Here is a 23318-nt window from a genome sequence, read left to right as displayed (position 1 = left end):
GAGGATGATGAGCAGCAGAGGTTGGGGGAAAAGTGTGGCCACGTCGCCTTTGATCTCAGTTTAAAACAAAGAACATGAACCCTAAGACTTCAGGTCTTTCCATCTGTTCTGTAGTGGACTCATCAGCATTAGTGGCTTTATACCAAACTGTGACCCCCCAAAAAATTACAATGGCAAACCCTGAAAATAAAATAGAGGAATTTACCAAACTGTGAGCCCAAAAACAAACTCACTCCAAAACTGACACAGATACCAAATGAACTGACATCTTATTGTGACGTACGTTTTATTATATAGACTCTTTGCAGTTAAAACCACTTGATATCTTCCAGGAGGGATACAAGCAAGGTTCAGGAATGTCTTTGTGAGAATGTTTGAACATTCCTCTTCACTAAACGAAAAGTTTAAAAACAAAAAAACAGCTTGAAATGTGTTGCAGAATTAAGGGATCCTTTAACTGTAAGAAATGAACCAAGCCCAACAAAAAAACCTCATCAAACGTAACACCTGTCAACACAAACAGGCATGATTCTTCTCCTAGTCACTGGGAAACCAAAACTCGTCCACTGGAGTCCAGAAACTAGAGTCCAGGCACAATTTGCCCTTCTACATTCAACTCCTGTTAAATTAAGGCTTGAATACGGTTGGTTGGACATAAAAACCAAAACCGTGACTGTTCTCAAGTTGAAGCAAGGACACTTAAAGTTTGGACGTCTATCGTTATTAACTCTGCCAACAGTTGGCACGGGATGGTTGTCAGTCTGCAGTCAGAGTAGGTGTATTTATGCATTTGTCTGCCTTACTGGGTGCATTAAACATTACTTAACCTTGTTAATAAAATGGATTATATCCTGGCAATATCGTCCGAACAAAAAGTGCTCGAAGAAGCAAAACATTGTCAGGATCTACAGTTAGGCTATGAAATGACTGATCTCTGAACAAGGTTAACTGGTGTGTATGCGCTAATGTATGATTGTACCTCAAGCTGCCTGTCTAGATCGTTGACTGGCTCTTTAATGAGACCTTTTCAAACATTCCAGCCTCCAGGCCAGACTTTGACAGAGCCTGTTGTTACAAATAACAAACAGGGTAGATGAAGGGGGCAGGCAAGTGCAAAAGAAATCTAGCGAGAACGACAGAGTGGGAGGATCAAAAATGTCGCAATGAAAAAATAGGGAGTGGCTGAAGGGACAGAGTAATGAGATGGCTCTAAACCCCTGGACTGGGATTTTTACTGTCCAAAGACCCAAACGACCACAATATATCTGCAGTGGCCTAATGGCATCGCCGTTAATCAATACAAGTGACTGATTTTTCTGCCTAGTGCTGAGGCATCAAGTTTTCGACCTTGTAAATAAAAACACCCATTAGGTGCCTCAACACCCCTTTAAAGTATTTCTCTAATTAGGATTAAGGAGACGTGAACCGTGGGAAGGTGAATCAAATCAGTTTACAGGCAGCATGCTCCTCTTTAACACTGGGCTTCCCAGATGACTTACTGACTGAACCTCTGACTGGCTTTACTGTCCCACAGTCTGACCATCGACCAGAGATCTGGGAGGCTTAACTCTTCTTTACTGCATGCAGCGAGAGAGCAGCAGAGAAAGGAGAAAAGAGAACCAGCTGCATCCATTGATACAGTAGCTGCAAAGTGTCTGTATTTGTGACACCTTCTGGGAGAACCCATTAGACCCAAAATTTCAGCAGTTAACTTAAATCTGCTTCACTAAAACACTTTTAGATGCTTTACATCTTGCCTCGTCTCTTTATACCCCTCTTCCAAGGAGAAGAGGTTCCCTCAAAGCCGTCTAAGCGATAAGCCTCCAGGCTTGTTGAAGTTCTATGGAGTCTTGCAGCTTTCATTGATTTTCAGCAGAGTTGGGACTGACTTAATAGGCTCAGACGCGTATCAAACACTTTGAATTTCCTTTTTGAGCCTTTTATATCTGTGACCTTGTCTTATCTTACCTGATCTCAAACATGCCTATACCTAACAACACTCTGCAGCTTCTAATGATAGGGTTCTGTAAAAGAAGGGAAACATGCTCTCCAGTAAGTTCTAGCTCAAACCCACCAGTGGGAAAAGTCCAAAAACAGGCGTCCTGATTCGACTCCTGAACTAAGTCAGGAAATAGAGGTAGGGTCTGATCGACAGACCTCATCTCTATGGCCAAAGCCTCCAGCATTCTTCATCTGAAGCCAAACAGTCAAAGTATGGTCACTTGGTTATAGGACGATTGTGTTCTCACAGACCTTTCATAAATCCAACAATTACTAACGATCAAAACACCAAGGTCCATTTAAATCTAAGCAATCCTTCACAACTATTATTGGATATATATTGAAAGCCATGGTCTTGGATGTAGAGGAGCTATAGGATGTTTCATGCCACATAGTTGAGTCGTCTCTATTTGACTGGATAGTGAATGCTGAGAAATTTGTCGTGGGATTTCTGGGACCTACGTTTTCAGGCAGATCCTACCAGGGCCTGGATGAGCTTTTAAAACCATCCAAACAAAGCAGTCTCTCTGAGGGAACAAACTCTTGTCTACTGGAAACAAAAACAAATGGCTTTAGTGTGAAACAACCTTTAACTTGATAGTCAAGACATTATGAAGTGCTCTTTTAAAATGTTGTAAGCAGTTATTGCAAAAAGGACCTCCATCTTGATGACATTAATGTCAGCACTGAGGTGTCCAACATGGAGTCAAAACAAGATTGATACGACTTTACGCCAGACAACTCATCTTTCTTTCTTCAGATAAAAACATCTACAGGAATGATGCCTCACAACTTTAATGAAGCCAACTCATTGTAACCACATCATTTGATTAAAAACACATTCATTGACATCATCACCACAACATAACTTCATTACTCGGTTGTGCCGTATTTGGTAGAGCGATGGTGAGACTGACATCTGTTTAGTAGATAGCGGTGTTCACCCAGTGCATGAGGCGCTACGTTATCGGTGACAGGAAGTGATCCGGCACTGATCTCATCATTTATGACAGCTGTGCGGCGGGGGATGTGAGTGATTAGCTGCAGTGCACGCCGACTGAGACAGATCGATTTGGTGTGAGTTGGGTTGGGAAATGACCAGAAACATAAAAAACTGACTTTGTTTCAATTAAAAATAATGCCTTTAACACACGATGATGTCCACAGTGAAACACGGTAGTGGCAGCAGCATGTTGAGCGGATGTTTTATCTGTGGTTTATTACAAAAACTGTATTCAGAAACCTAAAATCCAGCCCCAAATATCTACTTTTTACTGGATAAAGAAGAAAAAGAACTTAGGTTGTAAATTTTAACCAGTTTCATTTTGTCCTGTTGTTCCTTCAACACCCTGCTCCTATTTTCCAATCTGTCCTTGACTGATTCAGCTGCAGGTCATTGCAATTTGGGCTCCGTTAAAAAGATTCGAAGAAGAAGAAAAAAAAAAAGTCCCTTTCAATTCTGATGACCACAGATCCAAAATGAAAATTAAATGAAGCTTCTTTTTCCAACTTTAAAATTATCTTTTTACATTACAAAGAGTGCCAAACAAAGCCACCGCTGAGGTTACCCTGACAACAATTTGGCTACCCATACTGAATTGAAAGAGCCTTAATAAAGCTGTAGTATGTTGTGTCTCGAGTCTTTGAAATACATATTAGCATGCTTCCAAGAATATGTAAGAAATGAAGTGAAAACAACTGTTATCCTTAAATAGGTGGGTGCAGCCTAAACTAGCCAACTTTATGTTTACCACCCTGTGAACTCAATCATGTTCAGAAATACATGTTAAGGACAACCAAATCATTTTTTCTGGCCCTAAAAAAATATGTAAAATACATGAAGAAATCCTGAAATGATGTTTTTGTAAGTGCCGCTAACAGCTACGCTTTTATTTGAGGAACTTTTGCTAAACACTGCTAACTCAAACAATTTGTTTTACACACTTCAAAGAGAGCAAAGTTTAGTAACAAAAGAGCCATGCCTCACCACTAGGGCTGAAAGCAGAAGTGAGGTTGTGCGTCCATGTCTGGTTCTGCTTGAAACCTCCAAGAATATTTTAGTCCAGTTTGCAAAGAGAGATCATCTGTGGAGAAAAGAAGAAGCATTAAGTGATTGTTCAACTTCTAGCTTCTTTCCTTACACAATCACACGTGATAATATATCTTCATTAGTAGTGAAAATACCCTTAATACCACAACTGACAATGATCCAAAATGACAAAGATTTTCCACAAGTTGCTCAAAGTGCTTTGCAACTATTTCTAGAGACTTAAAGCAGATCAAGTTTAAGAGCTTTTCTGCAAGAGCAGAAAAATTAAGATTAATTTGGGAGGGAAGCAACAGAGGAGTGAAGATGAGTTCAATGAAAGATGGAAATAAACGACTTCAGAAAAGTTGATCTGGGAGCAGGGAAACTATGAACAATAATCAGTTTTAATCTGCGTGAATCAGACAGAAATATTGACAGACTTGAGTCTTGGACCAGTTGCTCAAAAAAAGGCTTTCGACTTAAACTGGGGACCTGAATTAAACTCGACTCTCACGGACGACCTTTGCGTCATCAAGCAGCATTTACAGCGACTCTTGGCAGATAACTCGCATTCCTCTGTTAAAAAGTTCACTTCACTTATTCATCAAGGACTTTCGCAGACTGCAGGCTTTTGATGGTTCACAACAACAAATCCATGTTTTACCACCAGAACAACAACCACATCTATGTCTCTACAACTGCGACACTGCACTCACTTTGGGTTGTTTTCAAAAACTAAACTGGCAAACAGTACTAAGATGGATTCAGGTTTTCAAAATAGAAGCACTTCCTGTATAATTCATTCTAAAATGTAACCTTAAGAGGAGTTACTTTCCTCTGAAAATCAAATTTAAGACTTTTTAAGCCCCGTAGTGCCAAACTTAAGCCTGTTTGTTTGGTTTTTTTGCACAGAATGTATCTAAACTCAGTCAGTACCCAAAATTAACGTCGTCCAGCCAAAAGGCAATATACACTGTGTTCCAAATTATGATGCAAATTGGATTTAAGTGTCATAAAGATACAATTTTTTGCTGTGCTATTAAATTTATAGATGGTATTGTGTGTCAGGGCTCTTTGAATCACTATAATTAATTTCAGAGAGCTCAACCTTATTGAGAACCTTTGCAGTTTCCTCAAGCAGAAGATCTGAGGATCTAATGCAGTTCATATCAAACCAGCAGCTCTGGGAAGATTTTCTGACATCCTGCATAGAAATTCAAGCAGAAACTTTCCACAAACTCACAAGTTCGATGGATGCAAGAATTGTCCAAAGGAGGTTCCTATGTTAACAAGTAACTCAGTCTGTTAAGATGTTTTTGATTGAAATAGCTTTTGATTTTAGTGCATGTGACAACTTAATGCTGCACATTCAAAGAATGACCGTTTGCAGTTCTTAATAATCCATAAAATGTTTAGGAAACCTGCTGTTCACAATCATTTGGAACCGTGCACTTTGAGTTTTTTATTTGTGAAACAAATATTGTTCTCACGGGGAGCTTTGTTCAGTAAAATTTTATTTATACTGTAATAGTTCATGACTTTACAATTATACTGACCATCATTTGCATTGACCATTTAGGAAAATCAGATAAAATATCACTTGCACAATAATTTTGAACACGGTGTATTCCGCTTAACGACGATGGACGCAAAAACTTAGCTAGCTAGTGGTAGCTTCAACCACTTTGAGTCACAGGACAGAATACAGAAAGTCTTTGCATGACTCAAATTTCTGTCTGACGGAAAAGTTTGTTGAGAAAAAAATCCCAACATGGAATATTTGACATTAAACAATCACGCAACAACAAAATCTAAGATCTGCGATTAATGTATTTAAGGCTAACTCACATTTCAAAAATGCATATTTAGAACTTGAAACATCTTACATGTAGATTTTTCTTAAAACGTACCACCTTAGTTTTTACATGCTTTATATATTCTGTAAAATATAGTTTTATATGTTTATGTGATAAATTAGGTTCAAGATAATAACCTCGATTCAAAACCAAGAAGGTAAATTTGATGTATTATTCTTATTATTACAAAAAACTGAATATTCTGAGTTGACTTAAACTTGGGGTGAAAGAGTTGAGACTCAGGTATGAAGTGAATGTAGAACTAATTCATATGAAGGGACGAATTCCACAACGCCGCTGACAGGAAATTAAACCAGGTTTTATACCTCATGACAAATATTACAGTCTCAAAATATATGCATGTGTACATTTAATCAGGTTCCGCTCAGAGATATTTAACTTTCTATTCTTGCACTCCAACCAGAGAGACATCAGTGAGTAATGCTTTACACTCCAAGCTTTTGTTTCCACTATTCAGTGAGCAGGTCCGCATTGTAACTTTCATTAAATCACTAATTAAAAACACCCATAATCAATGCTCCGAGTCTCCAGATCATCTCAGCATCGGCTTAATTACAGCTGATTGCGGTTTTGTAGCAGAGCTCATTGCAACTTCATTTTAATTAACACAAGAATTGATAGATAAACTCACTGCAAGCACGTCAAGATCGAGAGGAAGCCATCTTGCCGTTCAGGCCCGCCGGTTCGGAGTGTGACAGCGGTTGTATTTTATGCTTTTTAAATGAATTACTTGAACGGAGACGGGATTCATAATGCGTACAAACTGGAGGACTCGGTTGCAAGAGATGAAATGTTTGAATTCCTCCTAAAGGTTTGATCAGAAGATTAATCACACAAACACGAAGTAGGGCATTGCTCAAAAATTTAAATAGTAGTTTAAAAGTCTTAAACTCTAGTGGAGGTCTTTGCCTCCACTTTGTCCTCAAGCTAAAGCCTAATAATCAGACTGTGTAATTTGTTCTTAGTATAAATACAGCTGTTCTGGAAAAGCAAAATGTTCTTTACTCAAGTAAGACCACTGACCCAGCAATGATTGCTTCCTGATTGTTGGTGAAGATTCAGTTATAAGCAATTTACTACTAGACTGTCTAGGTGTGATTATGCATCAGAATCTCTTTATACAAGTTAAATATAGCAGTGATGGTTTTGTAAAGCTGAAATAACCTGACCGATATGACCTCAAGAGTGAACCTCAAACAATATTGCATTTCCAGCTTCAACATACAAGTTCCCAAATTAGTATTCTTATTAATGTCCTGAGTTGAATATGAACCGGTTCAATAACTGGTTCATATTCAACCGGTTCATATTCAGCCAGAATCACACTACCGTGTGATTCTGGCAACACGCAACACATTTTTCACAGGAAATGCAACAACTATGACACATGAAACTGAGTGCTGGTACGGCTGGTAGGGAAATCGTTCCTCGTGAAAGGTAGCGGCGAGAGTTTCATTGTATCACTTTAATGAGTCATGCTGTCATGCTCGAGGAAGTGATGGGCTGGATGCTGCGTTCGCTCGCAGCTTTTACGGCCAGGCGTTAAGAATCTGCTGTTTAAAGTCAACACCGTTGCGATGCACATTTGTATCACACATCCTGAAACCCCTGTTGTTTTAGTGCTTTCAAAAAAAACCTTTATGATCCATAAATCTGATGTATCGGCTGATATATGCAGCAGATGCTACAGAACTTGCAGTTATCCATCTCCTAAATGCCAAATAGAGCTTTCCGTAATCGGGTGCAGAGAGGAGTGTACCGACTAGTTCCCCCTCTATTCTCACAGAAATACCTTACATGTGAATTACATAATGTTTTACAAATCCACTCCACGTCAAACAATGAGGGAAATTTCATTAAATATTATAGGACTGGGAGAAACGGCACGTCTCAATATCTTCTAACACTCGTAATCCAATAAGTTCACTGTATGGCTATCAGTTTTCATAAAGGAGCGAGCCGCTGAGTGAGAACATCTTCCACTCACCGGATTAGTGATGCATATAAAAGAAGCACCCTCTTTCACAGTCATTAATTAGTGAAATGACTTTCCAAATATGCCTTTTGTTAAAGATCCCATCTGAAGCTATAATTCAGCCTGTTGCTTTATTGACTGAGTTCTTGGGTTTTTGTTGGCATTGAGGGGATTATTTGTGCAAAGAGCTAATTTGAATTATTCTATTCAAGCAGTGTGTACATTTTATTATTCAGTACCAGGCCTCCTCTGGGTAATGGGACCTTTAGAGATAATTGTTTTTGAAGTTTTGACATTTTACATGTGGTTTGAATTATGTAGTTTTAATCCTCCCACTGCTCTGGTAGCTGCTTCGTTTGGACATCTATATCCTGATTTTTACGTACACGGCCCAAAAAATTCAAGTGTCTCATGTTTTAGGTGCTCATTTTCCACACAGCTCATCGTGCATGTCACTTTGGATTTCCTCTATGAACTCTGTGTTGAATTTATTTAACTGTCAACCTTTAGTATCACGTCTCGTTGCATGATTTTGCACATCCAGCCAATAATTCCACTCTTGACCGTCGTCAGAGTCCTGCCCTAATATGGCCTACAGAAGTTCCTCCCTAATTGGGTTGAAAGAAGAGCTTGTTTATGGATTTAGAGAATTTCCTTCAAAGTTTGGCATTAATAACTTTTAATATTAAAAAAGCCACGTCTATATGTTGAGCTTCACCTCCAAAAGAGTAGCCGACGCCAGAGCTCTCCAAAGCCATCGATCAAATCTACTAGACCTATTAGACTCTCAGAGTAAGGACAGGAAGAACGTCAATAGGACAGCCTTGGGAAAATGCCAATGACCTAAAGCGAAATAAAGATTTTCTTTAGTCACTAAGTTTACATAAGTCTGCATTGACCACCCCCTTAATATCGAGTGTCTAAGTTTTACTGGAAAAACTGAAGATTTCTTTCCATTTCCTGGAGAAAATTAGGTTATTGTTGGGGCAACAGCTGCATTAGGATCGAATGTTTTGATGAGAAACAGACTGCATCTGATGAAAAACCTTGGATCCAAACTAAAGTGTGTTCTGCTGTTTCCATATCTGCTGAGCGTACCATGACCTAAAACTGCATGTATGAATATAACTCTGCATTGTTAAGCCCAGCTGCTAATGCTAAAACTCAGCTAATGCTGATGCTAACTGCAGCTGCCATTAGTTCTGCGGTGCTTATAAGATAATTTGTTCTGTCTGGATCATGATTGCCTGTATCCGGGTGTCACAGTTCAAACACACTTTAGTATTTGTGTTAGGTGAACTAAAGGTGTATTTAGATCAAAATAAGGTGCATTTGGAACTTATTTTGATGATTCAGTTGCTATTTTCTTTAGTGGCTGAGCTGTTAATTCTGGATTACGCCAAATTGTGTATTTCACCGCCAGAAATTTTAATATTATTACATTGCTTGCTAAAATGATTCTTGAGACATTATTTTATTAAAATGTTCTGTTTTTGCCTCATATTCCCAATTTCTCGTAACAAACTTTGCTTCTTAAATATACATTAGTATATATATCTTCAACCTGAACTGTGATATCACTGCAATATTTTTAGCTAGTGTTTGTTGTAAGTTATTAGTTTTCATATTGTTCAAGTTAGCCTAGTCAAATAGTGTTTTAGCCAAGATATTTTAACTGCATGGCAGTAATTTTATTAATCCTTATTGTAAAGAGCAGTTTATGTTTATGCTGTGTTTGTGTTCAACTAAAGGGGCCAAAGACAAGTACGTGTCACATTTCTGGATTTATTTTTATTTGTACACAATGTGGAAAAAGTTCCAGGGGTTTGAAAGCATGTGGCAGAAAGTGAAAACGGACCCGGCTAACGGCTGGGACAACAGGAGGAGATGGAGGCCGTGAGCCACTCCTCGCTTTTTAAATCTTTTACTCGGTTTTGTTGGCTCTCTCCTCTCTGTTGTTTACAGACTTCAAGATGAAACTTTAATGCTGTCCATGCGAGGAGTTGAAAGAGAATACAAGAAGTAAACATGCGGGAACAGGAAGCTACATCTTGGCGGTTCTTGGGAGACGGAAAACATTAAATTAATATTATTTATGTGTGTTTTTATTTCAAAAAAGAATTCTATTGAAGGTCAGTTTGGACCAAAATTATTATTTTTAACCTGTCTTTAGTTGCTGTAAATCCTCCAGCTTCTCCTTTAGCAATCTTTTGGAGTTTGGTCAATTGTTTCTTCATAATAGTAATCGCAGTTTTTTGAGCAGGAGACTGAAAACATCTGGTTCTAGATTCACATGAATACTTGAAACATTCAACATGGCAGACGTGAAGCGAACACAGTCGATCTGGACACTCACCTCACTGCACAGCGAACGCCGCAGCCCATAACGTTCAATACTTTTACAGCCTGAAATAATCAGCAGAGACAATGCAGAGCCCATTTTCCAGAAGCTGCGCTGCTGATTATGGTTTCTAAAGCAAGACCAATTAGCAAGACCCATCAAGCTGTGCTGCTGAGAGTCCTCGTTTAGATTTAATTACATGATAGAAGTACGGCTGCCAGCGAGAGAGGGTGAGCAAAAAATAACTGTTTATCAAACACTGTCCTGGTTCTGAATGCCTTGGTTAATGTGTCACTTTCCCTACTCTGCCACTGGAAAGAAAAAAAAAAAAAGACTATTATTTTAAAAGCTGAAAGCAAATTAGTTTCTAATTTGCATAAAAAGTTATTTGATTCATTTTAACGCCACACAGACACGGAACTTGGTAGAAAGTTTGTCCTCTTTCTTTGCTTTGACGCTGCCACTAGTTTGGCTAGTTTGCATATCAACTGGGGTTGTCAACGTTAACGCACTGCAGATTAAACACACTCCACATTTTATTTCTAAAAGCCGAGATCTTGTACTGCGCTCAAAAAAACGTTTTGATAAAAACCAACGCAGAGGTCATTACTTCAATTCTACAAGCTGTTAAATCGTTATAACTTTTTTTCTTCTTCTTGCCTTTACCAAATTTTAAGACGTTTCCCCACCGCCCCCAATATAGGCTTCATGTCATTTTGAGAGCAGAAAACTCAAAGATACAGAGCATCTGTGTTGGTTTTAGTCGAGTGTTTTTGAAACATGCCAGCATCAACACCTCAGCGAAACGTTCTGCTGGAAATCCCAGCCTGCAAGTGGAATCAGCCTGGGGTTCGATTCCACTTCCCAGTTAATGAAAGCCGTCAGCTGTGCTTTATTGTCGCTTCAAAGGAACTGATGTAGCACAAAGTAAAACAAGTTAGTGCCCTTCAGTCAGTCGGCAAGCCACTAAACAGCCCAATCGACAAAAATAATACAAATTGTTGTGTGCTTTGAAAATAAGCAACAACCTGCCCTTTAGATATGCATGAGAATAGAAAAAAAAACTGTAAAAATACCGTTTTTCAGATTTTATTCCATTTACTGTGATTGCTTCCAGAATGATCTGGGATTTAATGGAGTCCATTCTTCTCCCTGTGATCGTTTCACATTCTACTGGCTGCACCGAAACCCAAAACCCTAATCAATTCCCACATGTGGAACTCTTAAAGGCTTTTTATTAACTCGACCTTTTGTCCACTAAACGGTGTTCCCATTGTAATTTTTTTTTTACTTAAAAAAATCTTAAACACTCATAAAATACATTTAAATAGCATTTTATTAATGCACACTACAAAATTAAATGTTACTGTGATTAAAATTAAGTTGGCAAATAAGCCAACTTAACACTGGGAGTGCTACATTACCAATATGCTATAATTTAGGATAATTAATACTTCTGCTTTGCCTCCATAATTAAGCAAATTTTTAAAGATTAAATCTTATTCTGGAATGTTTGAACATAAAAAGATAAAAGGCATTTTGGTGCTTGTATATTTTTCTTAAAATTGGTTAGCTTTCTGCTGGGACTAGCTTGTATGGATAAAATGTAAACACAATTTAATTCCAACTTTTACCTTGTTTACTTCTTGCAGTTTGACCTGAGTGCCATTTAAAGGTTTATTCCTTTTAATGAGATTTGTTATGCTGATTCTTCATCCACGGCACATACCGTTAAACTGAAGTCATTTGAACTTGAGCAAATCAGGCCTGGATCTGAACTGAGACACCGTAATGAGCCTTGGTTTGTGGCCTCCACTGCAGGAGAGCGCCAAGCCTCGCCACTAACCTGCTGTGTGCTAATGACTGTACAGATCACCCTGTACTGCCACCTCCTACATATATACACAAGCACACATATGAACACCAATATGTAGACATGCACTGCTGTCGTTATGTGTTCCTAGACCCTACTAATGGCCAATTATTCCAGATATCTGTCCATTGGTAAATCTAACGAGCGCATTTGCTGAATATACCCAACTAACTTTATCCTGTGATAGAAGTTTCTTCTCAAAGAGGTTTTACCACTCATATGGCTCGTCGGTCAGCATAACAGAGTGAGACAGGATTTGAGATGCAAGGAGGGATTCCAGAAACCAGAACGGAACAACGAGAACCTGAAGCACAACAAGAAGATCGCTCCCTATAATCCTTTCTGCATTGTCAAGCCTAACTCTAGCCTTGATAATGCACTAGCCTAGCCTCACTCAATCAGACTCACTCAGCCAAATTCCTTGCGGCTTTGCCTGACTTGTACTACCCCTGAACTGATTACAAAAAACAGTGAGGAATCGCTTATAGTCTGAAAATGGAGAAGAATCTGGCTGGGGCTGACTGAGGAAGAAGTAACCCCGTGTAGAAGGGGCTCATGATCCCCTACCTTCACAGCCCAATGTGAAAGTAGAGGACCAAGAAGAACCATTATGGGTAGATAAGCCCCTGTGTGACATGTATCAAAGGCAAATTAAAGAAAAGCTACCAATGGGTGGAGAAGGATAGACTGAATCAGAGTACAGAGGCAGTAGAGGTGCCCAGCTCAAGAACAATAGAGGATGGGTTCTATCGCACCAAACATGAACCAAAACGCCCATCAATCAGTCAAATCCACACAAAGTGATACCAAGAAACAAAGAAAAAGGACCATAAGACAGAGAAATACCAAAGGCTCAAAGTTGTGGAGAGTCGAGGCCCAATGATGATATCACCTAGAAGTGAAGCTGGCTGAAGTGTAAAAAGTTTTCTTCATTAATTTATTTTGACTCATCCAACTGTAATCAGAAACCAACTGGGAAGGGGAAATATTATGGGCGATTAAAACAGAACAATTTTCTCCTAATCATGGCAGCCATCTGGATAATTTCCTGCTTTTTATCATTTCTTGCTCAACATGTTTTTCAGGGAAAGTGCCTGTGTGACTCATTCCATCTCTACAGAATACCAATACACCACCACCTTCCAATGAAACTCCCTTTATCTGGTGATTGAGTTCACTTTCACTTTCATCAATACTTCAACATGAACTGAGGAACAGGTGAAGAGCAGGTGAATAAAAACCAAAGGGCACACCAAGTGTACATGTGGAAAGACGCTCAGCTCATTAGCTGCTGCTCATGATGTTTGACTGCTCTTTGAACGCACGGCTGTGTCGCAGTCTGGACTGCCGTTGACATATTGGTGACATCAAAGAGAATATTTGAGGGGCTGAGCAGTACGCCACATCACACTGAGGTGACGAAGCCGCACACCCCACTGCCATCAAAGCGTTTTTTTGTGTGTATGAAAGGAAGAGCTGTGAGCAGAGGAGAAAAGAGGATTTGTGGCGTTATGCATATGCTAATTAGATGTCGCTTTATGTCAAAGCTTTTTGCTCTGCATACCTAAATGAGAATTGTGAAAAACACTCTGTGTCCCACTGAGTTCAAGACAACCAGAGACTTTGAGGTCTCAATCAGGGTTTTTCCACGAGAGCTAACCAGAGCTGGTGCTGGGTTCAGTTCTACTGGTCCTATAGAGCCAGAGTGGTTTTCTACACCTGAGACCCAACTTCCTCTCATCGACGTGTGACTAAAATATCGATTGACGCACTTGATCTTGCACAGGTAATGTGACTGAAGAAAGCTGAAAAATGTTGACATTTTTTTGCCGTTATTGCTTCCTGTGTGTTGGGTTTCACCGCAGACGGCGGAGACTTTCGCCTGTCGCCGTCGTTTGTTGCTCCCCACATGTTCAGTGTGTCTCAACTGCAATAATTCTGCAAAGAGTGAGCTAAAATTCAAACGTTTAGAGTCACAAAGTGGGGCAAAGTATTTGTATTTGCCACAAAAAGACCATTACATGAGCTAAACTTGTTAAAGGCCAACAGCAGCTTAGTTAGGTAAAGAAACATCGTTTCGAGGTTCTTCATTTGTTTCTAAGTTCAACTCATACAGCTAGTCTTTAGGACACCACCGTTTTCTGCTGACAATATTTCAATCTAGTGCAGTTTGCTAAAGTGCTAGTCTAATGTTAGCATGTTTACTCTGTTGTGATATGGCTCCTTATTAGTTAAGCTTCTAACATTATTCAGTTGATGACGTGTGGAAAAATTCACTGAAAAAGTTGCACTCCAACTTCATTAACTTTTTGAAGGTCGTAAAATTCGATCACTCGTGTTTCAGCTGCTCTCCATTGAGATTACAAATATGTTTCTAACAAGTCAGAGGAAAAACAAAAAACAAGTGTGTGGAAAATGAGAAACAGGCTTGATTCTTGTCTACGTTTGAGCTGCAAAGAGAGCAGAGGGAAAATAAACACAGAGTGTGTGACCTCAGCCAATAAAAATTCATTTTGTAAGCCTAATGGTCCCCTGTGATTCCCCCATCGCATAAGTTTGTGATCTCCTTTGCTGAGCAGCAGCGCCTTTATTCCCCATGCTGCCTGTTTACCTGAACGTAGTGGGGAGAAAAACTGAATCCAGCAGCAGGAGGGAGTCTAAGCTCTGAGCGATGGCTGCACCCTTGAACTCCTCTTCTGGCTCACCGTTTCGCTCAGACAAAAAGGCAATTATCGCACATTGGCTCTCTGCCTCGTCTGCGGATCCCCAGCAAATGTGGAAGAGGAAAAAGTTTTAGGGAAAAACGTCTTAAAAAAAAAAAAAAAAAAAAAAAAAAAAAGCATTTCTTGCGTTGCCACGGACACAAGTGCAAATCTTCACCAGCAACTCACAACGCTGTGGGAGCAAAATACCAAAAGCAAAAAGCCTGTTGTGTAGGTGTGCGCGTGGGTGGAACATTGTTATGCACCCGATGTGTGTGTGTGTGTGTGTGTGTGTGTGTGACAGAGTTTCTCACCAATTAGCAAGCCACTGCTGAACTCCTGTGCTCAGGTTTGTGAACAGTTGTGCAAAATATTGGCACCGATGATAGATTTAACAACGCTCATAGCCAAGAAATAATCCTGGAAAAAAAACCAACAAAAAAACGTGCAGCGTGACCCTCATCGTCTTGTTCTGCTGCTTGGATGACAATGGAGACCCTGAGCTTTCAGTGCAATGAGACAGAAAATGAACAGAGCTCGCCCAGAAAACGTTTTAATGACTCCTAATTATCTTTGACATGGTGCCAAGTGATACGGTAGTCATGCAGGACAGACTAATCCTTTTAACTACTTTAACTACATATTATCAAGACATGACGACTGAAAAATGCATTGTAAGGATCATTTGAAATCTGCTGCAGGTGCAAAGTGCTTAAAGTGCAACGTTAACACCCCCATATGCTCTGTTTCTTTGCGCTTATGTGAAAGAAATGACTTTTGCTCGACATAGAAAAGTTTTTAACGTCCAAGGGAATGGCATTTAATTGTCTCTTACAACAGATCGCATTTTGTTATAAATGTTTCAGCTCAAAGACATTTTAATACCAAGCACAGATAACATGAGTAAAAGCAAAAAGCTGTTTTTAAACGAGGCAATGCAAAACTGCCAGTGAAAAATGAACTCCACGTTTGTACATTAATTGTTTATTCACTTTTTTTCTGTTCAATCTCACCAACCACAGCAAGAAACACACCAAGAATATCCGATATACTAAAACTGATTTGGCCAATAACCAATACCGATATTTTTTCCCCCCACACCTACTTACTGAAACTATATGGCTTTCACTATTGTGGAATTAAAATGCTGCATGATTTCTGTCAATTTAGCCTGCTACCAAATGCAAAATGCTAAAGAGGAGGATGAAAAAGATGCCACACTTTCAACTTGTGTAAATCTTCACAAAACTAAACTTAACCGGTGAAAAGCACACCAGTACATTTATACTTAACAGTTTATGACGTTGTGCTGTGCTGCAGGCATCGTTGTCACTGGTTTATCATAAAAACACTTTTTATATCAGTGAATTATTCTGACGGAATGGCTGATACCGATACAATGCCAATAATACTGTGCATCCCTGCTAGCCAGTTCAACAAATGTCTCCAACGCTGGTATGAATGCTCATTTTTATACCCACAAAGTTAAATGTAAGCACCTCACTGATACAGAAAATAGCTAACCTCATCTCTTCTCCCCACAGAAACAACTTCCACACAGAAGAGTGTGGAAGTTGCATATCAACTGCTGGTTCCTCGGAGCGGCTGAAGTTAAAAGAGCATCAGTGTGTAGCTAGCATCCAGGAATACAACCCTGAGACTAAAGAGGACGGGTGGCCTTTTGACAGAGGGCTTCTCCTAGGAGAGGACTTTATTACTTTTCAAGGCCTCATCAGTGCTTCTCTCATTAACGGCTTACATGACCCTCCATGTAAAGCACCATATATTACACAACCACCAAGTGTGACCTGCAAAGCCAGCATTAAATTACACAGGCGTAGGAAGGCAGGTCATTACGCTGCGTGGCAGATAATTTTCTGTTCAATTCTGCCAGCCTTGTTTTTACTCGCTCCTCTCATTCCATGCACAATAACCCCACTCTCTGATGAAGGGCTTATGGCAGCAGAGATACCACGCATGGACTATTACTGAATATTTCATAGCGATACTGCATTAAATTTTTAATTAGATTTTAAACAGCCTGATATGAAAGGATTGTTCCGAGCCACTTCTGGAGATTCTAATACGATCGGCGATGTGAATTTAGCAGAGCTATTTCTGTGCAAATATGTTCAAGCGGAGCCTCGCGGCGCTTGAACATGACACAGATTTAAACACGTGTTTACACGGCTCCAGGGCCGCTTTCTGATTGCAAAGATGTGGCGGATTTTCTTCAGCGCGTTCGTTCGTTACGGGGAAACCAATAACCAAAGTGCTTTTTCTAATTATAATTAATTCCTGTTTTATTTTAGAGAACCGAGTCAACATAAAGAAGTCTTTTGTTAAACCCCAAGCATGATAAAAGTTTTATTAGTTTATTAAATTCTACCAGAATAATTTGAATTCAGCTTCCTGTTTATGGTCTTATCAGTATAATGTCTCATAAACTGATTAAACTTTGTTAGGATGTCAGTAATAATAATGATAATAAACCTTGACGTCTTTCAAGGATTATTATCCTTGATTATTATCATAATCATTATTATTATCATCATAATAATGATAATAATCCTTGACGTCTTTCAAATGTATTACGACCACAAATTGTGTTTTATGGGGACTTTATGTGACGATGCACAAAGTGCTGCATATACTTGTGAAGTGGAAGGAAAATGATGCATAGTTTAAAATGTTTGAAAAGTCAGAAAAATGTGACCTCCATGTTTATGCATCTCCCAGGATTCGACATTTTATGGACTAAACCTTCACCGCAATTACAGCTGCGAGGTTTTTTGGAGTCTGTCAGATTAAATTTCACACTGGTGGAGTCTGCAAATTAGAGGAGTTCCAAAGTAAAACTTGGTTTTACTGTATAGGGGTCTCAATATATATGCACCACATGCTTTTTTTTTGCATTTTTTAAAGTACAGCTTCCTCACACGTTGCAGTTATGAAAGCCATGTTGATCTATCACATAAAATCCTAATTAAATAAGCTGAACTTGAAAGTTCTGCTTTGGTTTACCAGGCAGCAGATTTATCCCCACATTCCTGAAGCTCTGTATACAGATGCCCTATTTCTATTCATTATTTAGAAGCAATTTTGTATCAGTAATTTGCCTTGAAACAAGTTTCAACATTTAAAAATCCCATTTTCGTTTTTATGGACTAATTTAATTACCTTCTGAGCCGTCTGTCCTGACCACATCTATCATTCACAGACAAGTACTAAATCATAATCTCTTGATAAATGTAACGCACCATTAGTATTAGTCTTAACCGACTGTTTTATTTTGCTGCACAATCTGACCCTCAAACTTCCATTTTAACACAGGTAACCAACCAAACTGGAAGATGCTTTACTTGCCCCTTAAATAAACATTATAACCCAATAAATTTAACGCATATTTGTCTCTGAGCAGCACTGTGAATGAGTTTTTATCGGGAAGCATATTTAGAAATCAAGGTAGTTGCTCACACACAGGAAAAAAACAACAACTGTTCAAACATGAACCAGAAAAGCCACATTTCATGCTGAAATTTTTATGAAAACTGCTTGTTTATATAAGAGATAAGATGAGCAAGTGAGAATAGTTACATTCCTAAAACTTCCTGACGTTCTGGTTTGCAGAGTAAACGATGCCATCTTGCAGCAGGCTTAAACACAATGCTCATGACTTAAATGGTCTTTGAAAGGTTAAAATAATGCTCACGTAAATAGAAGCGATTTCAAAAGAAACGCCGGGCGAAAATCCTGAAAACTGTTTTGTTCTGCGGAGCAGCAAACTAAATCCCATGGACAATGGAAATGTGTAGGAGACGTACAGTAAGCTCTTCTACTGTAGGCTTTAAAGTTGACGTCTATAGAAGCTCAAATACCTTCAGCAACAATCCCAGCTGAAGACATTTGTTTGATGTTATGGGTACAGCTCATGGGAGTTATGTGAAAACACTGTACAGAGAACAATCTAATTAGCAAACCTATACAGATCTACATTAATGGATGCATTAAATTGTGCAGTGATAATACTGTTTTGGTGCAATCTGGCATTACTCTGGACATCAGCCTAGTCCTCTTTGGCAGAACAGATAGAAAACATTGAAACCGGTTGTTTTCCTTTATGGCTGAGTTTGGGGCCATAAACAGGCTATTTATGAAACATAATGTCAGCCTGTAGGAACCATCAAGCCTCCAATGAACCAAAAACTGTCGAAACATCAGAAATTAGCAGAGTCAGGGTGAAGCTTTACACCACGAAGAACATCATTCAGTTTAAGAATTTAACTTCTTAACTAACGAAACTGCTGGATGAACCAACATAAAAACATCATACGATTAAGAACGCACGATATTGGGATTGCCCCAATCATATTTACCATTTGTAAATTGTGCTCAATGGAAATCTACCAATTTGTTAAGTATCCTCCAAGAAATACGCCAAATTCTTGTTGAACACAAAAACCCTGCAAGTTATTTTGTTTGGGAAATTATTCATATTTGTGCAGATCATTGGAAAACTTATGTGGTTCTTTGTAATGTAAATTTCTAGAGATAGACATTCCTATGGAGCAGAGCTCTTTTTTTTTTTTGCGCTTTAGCATTTTTGCTAAATGTGAAAACACCTAGCTTGCCCTGAATTAATTTTTCTACATAAACTTTGAAGTTCTAATTTTGTTGGCCGTTTTGTTAACATTCAGTTGGATAAAGTTCGACGTGTGTGTTGGAGTTTTGGTTATCGGGAGAGTGAGCAGTACTCAACAAAACATCTAAAACCAGGAGTGAAAGAATCACTTCCTGAGCCCAAGCCGTACAGGTACGTGTGTAATGACAAAACTGACCCTATTGAGGGCGATTTATTATGTTGCAGAACTAATGTTTGTAATTAGTACTTTACGGTTATGGGCTACAAACTTTTTAGCACGGGTACTTATCAACTAAATACAATTTTTGTCATCTAAAGGTGCTTTAGGGTGAGGGTTTGCAGCTGTGGTGCTGCTTTCAGACTAAGACTCGATATAAGCAGGTTTTCTACCGTTCCCATGACTCGGATTAACATCAGAGACAGAAAAAGTCTTACTTCACTCCAGCAAAGGCTCCAATACCATCGACTGCTGGAAATCAGAGGAATTTCAAAGAGCAACTCCAGTATATAGAAGGAATAGTAAAAAAGGAGATTTAAGCTGACCCTGTCGTTGAACTGACTAGGCTTTTATTCCACTGCTCACACCCACCTGCTGCTTGTAATGCTGCCACCCACACACACCTTCAAAAATTCAGTCGCTCTGATCTCTCTAATCTCTTGATGAAGCACATCACTCTTCCTCCTGCTGGTTTATATCAAAGCTGAACATCTGACTCTCCTAATTAATATAGAGGAGACAGTCTGTACAACGTCTCTCTGAAGAAGGTAGGACAACGCTGGTTGAATCTGCTCTGCTGATTATGGGCGCGCGCCAAAACTCGCCTTTTGTTTCCACATTGTTAGGTTCAACAAACTGTTGCTAAGCCACACACTTGCTACACGGCGTATCCAGAGTGGTTTGATTGAGAGTTGTGAAGGTGAAATCCTCTTACATGCTCGAGTCCGCTCCCATGTGGAAACTTTATGTTTCTAAGACGTCAAGCTTTCTTTACTCTGTCCAGCCTTGAGCATTACAATAAGCCAAAAGATTGGATAAACACTCCAGCCAGTCGCAATGTGAATGTTTCAGCTGAAAACAGCTGTGTTTTTAATCATTCTCACATTTACTGTCTATAAATTATTCACAACCCTTTGCCACAATCAGTCAGACTAAAAGGAGGTTGATGTGATAGGCCAACACAAACCAGGCTGTAATCCTAAAATGGAAGGGCAATGACGCATGGTAAAATCCAATGCAACCAACTGTATTCAGAAGTGTCTGATCAGTAAATAAGGTCTAAATTCTGTCATTCATTTTCAGTGTAATCCATCATCTTGTCAAATTTTTAAAAAGTTTGTTTAATTAACAGTCAGGTCGTAGTTTTATACTTCAAATGACGTCAAGACATTTCCTGCCGTACATCGATACATAGCATGTAATCTGTACCATGACATAATTGGTCGGTGTTTTAAATGTATATTTCATTGACTCTTCATTATCAATTTTAATTGTTTGGACAGTGGAAGGAAATGACCTGAAACTTGCAGCTGGAGTTCTAATACTGTGATTTGTGTTACAATGGTCCAGTCAAAGTTCAGACCTAGATGTAATTGAAAATCTGAGGCAAGATTTGAAAATGTTTGGCCATTGGTGTTTTACATCCAATCTAGATGGTCGGAAAGAGTCAAAGCCCATGTGAGTTATAGCTTCTACATTGATGCCTCTACAAAGTTTTGACTCAGGAAGGTTGACACCGTTTGTTTGGTCATAAATTATAAAAGCCAGAGATGGGTTTGATTCTTGGCTGGGCCCCAAATGCAGGGAGTTTGTATGTTGTTCCCTTGCATGGTTGGGTTCTCTCCAGGTACTCTAGTTTCCTCTGACATAACACCTATGCTAGATTATCAGAACGTCTACATCAGTAATGTAGCTCTTGTCCATTAACCATCAGAAACGGGGACTAGATCTGATCCTGTCCTTGCAATGATGTCAGAGATTAATTTTTACTTCAAGTTCAATTGGACACTATTTTGTGATAAATCCAGATAAAGTACATTAATATTTGGACTGTCAAAATTTGAAAAGACTCAAGAAGTGTGCATATTTTTAAAGCACTGTAAGGTTTAGAACTAACCGATGCATATCCAGCCAAAACAGTATGTATTCAAGTTCAGCTGCATTTCTTTTGACGGTGACTTCTGCCTGTCAGATTTGCTCCCTTCAAGGTGAGGAGAAATCTCCTCCTCACGTAGTTTATCCTCTAGAGACTTGGCTGCTTTTCTCCCTGAGCTCTTTCCTTCCTGGCAGCTGGGGCTCCACAGTCCCGTTTGTCATTTCCACTTCAATTTCTACTGCCTCCACGACGGGGGCTCCCACTGCACTGCGCATTTTCAAGCGTCCCTTGAAAGACAAGACAAGGGTGCATAGGGCAGTTTAAACCAAGAGCAATGCCTGCGAACCCTCGACTATCTGATTGTCGTGTACTTTCCGAGACAAACTGTAAGTAATGAATAACGGGACCCTAATCCAGCCTGCAATGACATTCATCGTGTAGTTGGGGTCATGAACAAAATCCGGAGCAACCACTGGGGGAAAACCGAAGCAAGGGGAGGTGCTAATTGGTCCCGCTTTAAGGGCAAGGGTAGGGGTTACAGTGCTGCCGTTTGCCGATGGAGCGGCTGATTCACACACTTATTATTCTAAAGGTGTGATGGTCAGGGAGGTGGAGGAAAAGAGCTGACGAGAGGTTATGTTGACTGCTGGACCTTGTGATGATATGAACCCCCCGAGGGGAGGACACAGGACCTAAAAACAGCACTCCACTGCAGATGTACTCCCCAACACGTGACGGAGCAAGTGTGGATGCGCTGTAGCTGAGCGCCAAGCAGTTAGGTGCACATTTGCAAGTTGCTGCAAGGTCAGAGCAGCCCTCATTTCTCAGTGTCATACCGGAGGACAAGAAAGAGGTGGGCAGGTGGAAGGAGGAGCCGTCATTGTCTCTGTGTGAGGATATAAGCGAGGGGAAAGCGGGGGTTTCAAGTATCCGAGTCCTTGCAGAGTCCTTGAACTCCTGTCTTCTGTTGCTGCCCATAAGCAGAAAAGAAATGCCTTTCTGGCATGGAGGATTGCAGAGGAGGAAACGATGATTTTATGAGTCCTTCTCCATCAATAACTCTGACAAGTGAGCTTCATTTATAGATGAATGAGGGGAGATTATACAGCCTGATCCATAAGATTTAGTTTACAAATTTAAACAAACTATGTAAATAAACTGAATCAAATCCTCCAGTATTATGCAGCACAAGGCTGTGCAGAAACTAAATCAAATATTAACGCTTCAACAATATTAATCTGCTGCAGACTTTTAGAATATTGACGTTTGTTTGTCCAAGTGAGTCGTCAGTTTGAACCAACTTCAAATCTCAGTCCAGTATGGAAATATCACAAGTTGGTTTATAGAAATAAACAGCCGCAGGCTCGACTTCCTGACCCTCCCGTGACCTTCTTACTGCAAGTAAACAGCAAACCAAACATACAACTAAATAAAATTTAAATGCTTGGAACAGAACAAAAAAAATTTAGAAATTGTTTCAAATAGCTACTTTGTAGAACATAACAACCTCCCACAAGTCACAACACAGCCACAGTTGGAATAGATAGCCAGATTTAGTGATTTTAATTCAATCTCTACTTCTGTTGCAAACGCAAAATTTTTTATTTTATTTTTTTGTCAATCATTAACAGAACAACTTCAAAGTTTTGCGCACGTTTGTATTGGAAACACAGATAATCTAACGCAGACATCTAACAACGTGAGATGTGAGGCAGAAATCACTGCTGCAACAATTGCTGTTTTTCTAATTACCATCCCCACTTCTTCTTCTTCTTCTTCTTCTTC

At 39.4% G+C, this 23318-nt stretch overlaps 1 protein-coding gene across 12 annotated transcripts in view; it reads right to left on the bottom strand.

Annotated features, from left to right (window-relative positions):
* Positions 1 to 23318, bottom strand: part of LOC122827418 (beta-1,3-galactosyltransferase 1-like) — a 105150-nt gene that overhangs the window by 16695 nt on the left and 65137 nt on the right. For 10 of the 12 annotated variants that reach the window (XR_006370061.1, XR_006370060.1, XM_044110346.1 and 7 more), the window contains one exon: positions 3989 to 4085. The exons of the other annotated variants lie outside the window; for them this stretch is intronic. The gene's annotated coding sequence lies outside the window, so the exon portion shown is untranslated. The remainder of the gene's footprint in view (positions 1 to 3988; positions 4086 to 23318) is intronic. 12 annotated transcript variants of the gene reach the window in all.

Source organism: Gambusia affinis, linkage group LG24 (assembly GCF_019740435.1).
Source record: "Gambusia affinis linkage group LG24, SWU_Gaff_1.0, whole genome shotgun sequence".
Taxonomy (NCBI): domain Eukaryota; kingdom Metazoa; phylum Chordata; class Actinopteri; order Cyprinodontiformes; family Poeciliidae; genus Gambusia; species Gambusia affinis.
Note: the sequence above shows the minus strand (reverse complement) of the source record. Positions and strands in the feature narration are given on the sequence as shown.